Source organism: Ailuropoda melanoleuca, chromosome 14 (genome assembly GCF_002007445.2).
Source record: "Ailuropoda melanoleuca isolate Jingjing chromosome 14, ASM200744v2, whole genome shotgun sequence".
In the NCBI taxonomy this organism is placed as follows: Eukaryota; Metazoa; Chordata; class Mammalia; order Carnivora; family Ursidae; genus Ailuropoda; species Ailuropoda melanoleuca.
Window position 1 is genome coordinate 59,107,018 of NC_048231.1, and position 6,410 is coordinate 59,113,427.

Consider the following 6,410-nt stretch of genomic DNA (forward strand, 5'->3'; position numbering starts at 1 on the left):
TATTTAAGAGTAGAAGAAAAAAAAATGAATTTAGGAAGTCCTATAAAGAGGTCATTGTTTTTAGTGCAGAGTGACGTGGCGTTGATAATGCTGGACTTTACGCTTTGCGTTTGGACCCCCGCATCTGAAATCTTCGATATTAGCACACGCTGCCGTTTATCCAGCGAGTGTTTAGCGAGTGCTTTGTGCTAGACCCTGTGCGTGTTAATGGAGAGACAAAAATGAACGAGACGTGCTCTACACCCTTCTGGTCTCACAGACTAGAGGAGCACAGGGCTGCGGTAAAGATGGGCCACCGGTGACTCACTGTGTGTCACAATGACCACAATGCTGCCTGGGCATAAAAGGCGGCAGCCATCTTCGTGGGAGTGCAGTTGGGTGGGTGGAGGGAGAAGAGGGCCACTGTGTGGTACAGACACGCTGTGATGGTCTTCCCTGGTTTGGGGATGGGTTTTACAATCATTAGAATCATGCCGGTTGTGACTGTGGACACAGCCTGGAGGAGCTCATGGGGACAAAACAGCTGCGGAAACCCGGGCCCAAGTTTTAGCCATCTTGCAGTGCTTCCTTAAGTGAGAAAGGTTATTGACCTGCCGGAAAGAAGAATCATCTACACTTGTTAGACAGTAAAATATTTGCACCCTGAAAGAGTTTCATTGTCTCTGCAACCTTCAGTTTTGCCTCTGATGTAAGCACACGATGGTGGGCGAAAGCCTAGGACTCCAGGGGCGCCCGGGTGACTCAGCTGGTTGAGCGTCTGACTGTTGATTTTGACTCAGATCATGATCTCAGGGTTGTGGGATCAAGCCCTGCGTGGGGCTCTGAGCTCAGTGCGGGGTCAGCTTGTCCCTCTCCCTCTGCCCCTACACCCATCTCTTGTGCATGCTCTCTTTCTCTCTCTCAAATACATACATACATAAAATCTTTTAAAAATAAGATCCTAGGACTCCATTGGCACATTTGTCACTGTGCAGACAGCACACTGGAAGATGAGTTTATGATCTTAAATAATCCCCAGTAGGAAATGCCTTTCCCCATCTCTTTAGTTTTCTTTATGCTTTCATCACCTTCCTACCTGTTTGAGCCCTTGATACCTCCTCTCTTCCCCCTCATCTCCCTTCCCCTTAAGAGGTGGCCTGAACTAGAAATCTGCGTTTTTGCTTATTTATCAAACAATTCAAATCTGCATATTGAGCCAGGCACTCCTCCACGCACTTTATGAACGTAGTCAACTCACAATTCTTTGGGGGTGGCTACTGTTATTAACCGTCCCCTTTTTATAGGTAAGAAAAATGGCAAGTAGAGATCTTAAAAACTTTCTTAAGAATACACAACCAGAGAGCGAGCTGAAGAGCTGGGATTTGAACCCAGAGATCCACATGCTCTCAAGCCCCACGTGGTGGCTGAGCCCAGCCACGGTGCTAAAGCGTGGACATGTTCGGCCCACCTGCTCAAACACTGGGTAGGCTCTTTCCTACTTAAAGGCCTTTTCACTTTGGCCCAGAGCATGCTGAGCTCTTTCCAGAAAGATGCCTTTGAAATGCAAAGGTGACAGCTTTATTTGTGGATCCACACTGTGGTTTTTGGCTGGAGTCTGCCAGGCACAGGCTATGTGCTAGTCGGGCTTTAAAAATGGTGTAATATTCACACTGTTTTTGTTGGATAATTGCATGCCTTTAATTTGTGGTATTATAAACAGAGCAGTAATCTGGTTTAGGAGTAGCCAGAAAAAGTTATTTGATATCCATTTAGTCAAGCTGCTATTTTTATTCACCTCTGTAGAGGTGAATATTATTATGGTCCAGAAAAAGCAACATCGTAATATATTCTAATGGGCATCTCCTGACTGGATAGGTAGGGGGAATTAAAAAAGAGCCTTCTGAAGCAGGTAGGTAACAATTCCGCTTGCTTCCCTAACAGGTGAGTACAATTTTCCCTTTAGATATTATGAGTGTTTAGTTTTCTTTAGAATATGAATTTTTAAAAGGGAAAAAGACACACCTTTTGGGGTTCATGGAGTTGGAACAGTGCTTTTTCTTAAACCACTGCTGCCTAAAATGTTTACTCCGAAAATTCTGAGAGTTCAAGAAAAATGAAAATATTAAATCATGTAAAAATAATTATTGAGTAAATGTGAAGTGCCCATATAGTAACCATATTGTAAATAATATATTCATCATCAGTGGTCGCTTTTCATCAATATCCTGTGATTTAAGTTTACTTATTACATATTTATAAACAAAGAACAGGTTATTTAGATAGCATCCTCTACCCGAAGACATTTCAGTGGTTTGCAAACTTGAGCCTGAGTTAACCGTTGAGTCTTTGGAGATGAATCATTCCTTTCGTTTAGCCCATAGGTATAGTATTTAGATTAACTTGGACGTTTGTATTTAACCTGACAGAATCCAAAGAGCCAGATCAGACATGGGCTGGCAGTCTTTCCTGGGGCCCGGACAGAGCTACACGCAGGGAGGGGGGCCCAAGTCATTAGTTTGTGATTAATGTTTGTAGAAAGTAATATTTCTACCATTTTATGGATGGAGCAACTGAGTCACTAAGAGGTTAAGTGGCTTGCCCTCGATCACGAAGCTGTTTAGGAGAGCCAGGCAAATCAGGCACTAATGCAAGCCAACCATGATTCTGCACTCAACTCTCACCAATTTTAAAATTTTGCAAGTTAGAACTCCTGTAACCTGCCCATGGGCAGGTCACAAACCGGAAGTTGAAACTAAAACGAGAGGATGTTGCCAATCATTTTCTAGGGGAAGGAAGAGACCAAGGGTTGCTTTGGCTAACAGAGCTGGCATGGGGACTATCGTCCCTCTGGACCCAGCCCTCTTGGGCAGCTGGCTCTGCTGATCCCCCAAGGCATCTGTCCATGAGGATTCAATCAGGCTCAGGGCTGCTGGCCGGGGTGGGGGGCAGGGGGACTGTAAATCTGGGAAAGCTGCAAGTATTCAGGGTCTTGAACTTTATCAGGTTTGAATGTGTGATTGTGAAAGTAAAGAGCGGAGAAATGACAGCACTCAGTAAATCAAACGTGGAGAAGATCAGGACTGTCAGAGACAAGAGAAAAACAGGCTCTGGGCACAAACCCGCCGAAAACCTGCAGGCAGGCAGGAGACTTTTATGTTCCCTCCAGACTGCGCCTTCTGAAAAACAAATCTCTTCCCTGTCATTTTATCTAGAGAACGGTATTTTGTTTTGTCCCACGGATTTCTTTCTTTATGTTTTCATTATTGAAGTTGAGATCTTGTTTTAGAAGATGGGGTGCTACATGGAAAAAACAAAAACCAAACAACAAAACCCGCCAAAATTGACAACCCAGAAAGAAAATCAGTTGAAAAATGGCTGGAACGGCCTGAATTTTCCCCTATCAATAGTGTGTTCCATAGCTTCTAAGTGATCTTCATTTTTCTATTCCTTAACGAAATGGGACTAAAGCAGAAGTCTCCTGCATAAACAGTGATACCAAACTGAAAAGTACAAAGCATGGGAGGAGTATAGTCAGATGACCAGGTCCATTTAATTAGCTCGCCCCCACCCACCCTTTTATCTAATGCCAGCCCACAGGTTGCCCTTCTTCATGGCCCCATCTGTTCACTCACTCCTGGTGCCAGAAAGCAGTTCCCTGGGAGGGGTGCTGCTGAGGAGTGGGATACTTTTCTCAGGGAATGAGCCTCAAGATTACTATCTTTGTCCTGTAGAAGACGTTGGAGTCTGCTGCTGGCATTTGCAAGGGGGAGAGACAAGGAATGTTTCTTCTTCAAAGGAACCAAAAGCAAGTCAAGGGATCTATGTCTGTCTCACCCCACCCTTTCCTACTATAATACAATAAATAAAATCCTCACTGCTGGTACGTAAGAACTTTAAGTCATTAAAGTTGAATGGATGCTCAAAGTTCTTTCCTGGAAAATTAATTAGCGCCGAGGAACAGCTGGGTCACGAGAAAGAAATGAAATCTGGTGTAGTACATACGAGTCTATTACAATATAGATACTGGTGATCTTTTAATCCCTTTAACAGTCCTGTGAGGCAGGTACTTTTATCTTCCATCCCCATGTTACAGATGAGAAAACCGAGGCACAGAGAGGTTAGGCAATTTGGCCTGGTCACGCAGTTAGAAAGTGGTGGAGTCAGGATTCAAACCCAGGCAATTCCCTCAGTCTGTGAGCCAGAGTGACTCCCTTCTTTACAAATTTACTGTGAAGCCTAGAGGACATTATAAGCCCACACGTACTTTTCCAGAGAAAGGATCAAGCATCTCCCTTCATCTTCCAAGCTGTCTGTGGTACTTTGCCTAACCGGCTCTACAGAAGCGCCAAACTTCTAGACTGTAAACACTTCAAAACGAGTTGCTAACCCTTCTGGTTCTTCTTTGTGCAGTATATATGCAGTGTTGTTGGGCAAGTGCAGGAAACTGGAGGGCTGCATATGGATAGACAACTCTTGGTCCCGATTCTCCGCATATCTGCAACGTAACTGAGTGCAGAGGTCATAGTTCTGGGTGGCAAATGCAGTAATTTTTTATTTTGGGGGCACTTTCCCCCCCTTTAATTGACTTAAGAAGGAGCATTACTTACTTAGCAATCTCCAAAGGCTTATCACCTTCTTTTCTGCTTCCCCTTAGCAAAACCCAACCCCCCCCCCAAGAAAAGAAAAACAGAAAGGTCTCTGAGCTGAGAGAGCTCTGGGGCAGTGGCATCTGGACTCTGACCCTAGAACTGGCATTGTCTGAACATCTAGCGATACCAGCAAACTCTAGGGAAAGCCCGGGTCCTGTCTGTCTAGTGTGTTGGAAATTTCTGTATCTTTCCCTTTTGGGGAGCAGAAATGACAGAAATGATCCCTTTCCTCCTCATGCTCTGAGTTTTCCTATCCCAGGAGGCTGGGGGAGGGGGGGGAAATTAGATAAGGTGGATGGTTTTGGAGTTCACCTTATTTGGAGCGGGGCAATGAGAAAAGACAGGCAGATTTCACTTCCGGGGCCCAGCACGAGATGCCAGAAACTGAAGATGTTGGTTTGCCCTTTGGAATTCTGAGTCCTGTCTCCAGCTTCACCATAGAAGAAGATAGGGGAAGAATCCCCACTGCAGGGAAGCCAGTGCAGTCTCTAATCTGCCACCCTGAGGTTCTTATCCCCCATACTGCAAAGAGGTAGAAAAGGTTTAGGTGTGCTTGCAGTATGGAGGAATGCTACCTAAGAGGAGAAGAAATGACTGCAGTGCAGAAACCCCAAACCATAGCACCTGGCTCCCCAAGACCACTCCTCAGCCTTGGATCAGGACAGTGGATTCCCTGCTTCACCTTTAGTGAAAGGGAAGGGATCCCCCCCAGGGGCAGGGCCTGGGCCCAGCTGGCCCTAGGTTTTGTGTAGTGATGCCAGTAGTAATTAATAATGATAGTAAATACCACACTTCATAACCAAACCCAACCTGGGGATGAATGAATGACTGGACCTCTGCCTCCCACCTGCAAACTCTTACTCTGGGAGTTCACACCTTCCCCATCAGCCTAAATCTAATTTAGCTGCCCAGTTCCACCCACCAGGTTCTGATCCTGGTTCAAAAGAAGTTCTGCTCCGGACCACCAGCGATGTGTAACACCGACCCTCGGCAAAACCGCAGGGAGTGAGGGTGGGACGGTAGGGGTGGATTGACTGTAGTATTATTCAGTATCGAACAATAATCAAAAAGGTACAGTAATTCAGGCCCTAATGAGCTCGGTTTAGTTTTTCTGCCAAGCGCAGGGGGTCTGTTTTGGAAGCCCAGCCCCGCCCGGCCTGGAGGTCCACGGCTCCCGGGACCCTGGGGCCTGGTACCTCCAGGCCCGGCCGCCTCGAGGCCGCCACATTCCCAGGGCAACGGACGCAGGTCTCGCCGGGCCCGTGGAGATCTGGCCAGAGAAGCGGAGAACTCAGGGTGTCAGGACGCAACCAGGCCGCGGGGAGGGAGGCCGGCGCCGTGTGGAATGTCTTTATCGGGATCAGAGAGCCACCAGCTTCTCCTTCGCTTCTTTAAGCGATCACGGATAGACACCTTTCGATCTTTTGTCAGACATCTTGGCCCTTAATAGCTAAATTTATTTGGTTTAAAGCGGCCTTGGGAGAAGCCAGGAGGGGAGATCTTTCGTCGGTCATGGGTGGCCTAGATAACAAGCTTTAAAAGAGAGAGGGAAGAAGAAAGTAAAAAGGTTAATGGATGAGGGGAGGGCTAGAAGGCGCCCAGCGTGGGGCTTTTACAGCGACTCTCCCCCGGCCGCCCCCTTATCGCGGCCCTAACTTACCCGCGGCGTATGAAGTACATTAAGTCACGTAAACAGCGCGCGGGGAGGAATGCCACCGCGGTGACCTCTCGCGCGCCGCCGCAGCGAGCCCACCTCCGCGCCGTGCTGGCGGCCGCCCGGCG

At 47.1% G+C, this 6,410-nt stretch overlaps 1 long non-coding RNA gene across 7 annotated transcripts in view; it reads right to left on the reverse strand.

Annotated features, from left to right (window-relative positions):
* Positions 1–886: 886 nt before the first annotated feature.
* LOC117795983 overlaps positions 887–6,410 on the reverse strand; it is a 9,466-nt gene continuing 3,942 nt past the window's right edge. For 6 of the 7 annotated variants that reach the window (XR_004620194.1, XR_004620189.1, XR_004620195.1 and 3 more), the window contains one exon: positions 887–6,161. This is a non-coding gene — a long non-coding RNA (uncharacterized LOC117795983). The remainder of the gene's footprint in view (positions 6,162–6,410) is intronic. The other variant, XR_004620192.1, reaches the window with a different exon arrangement.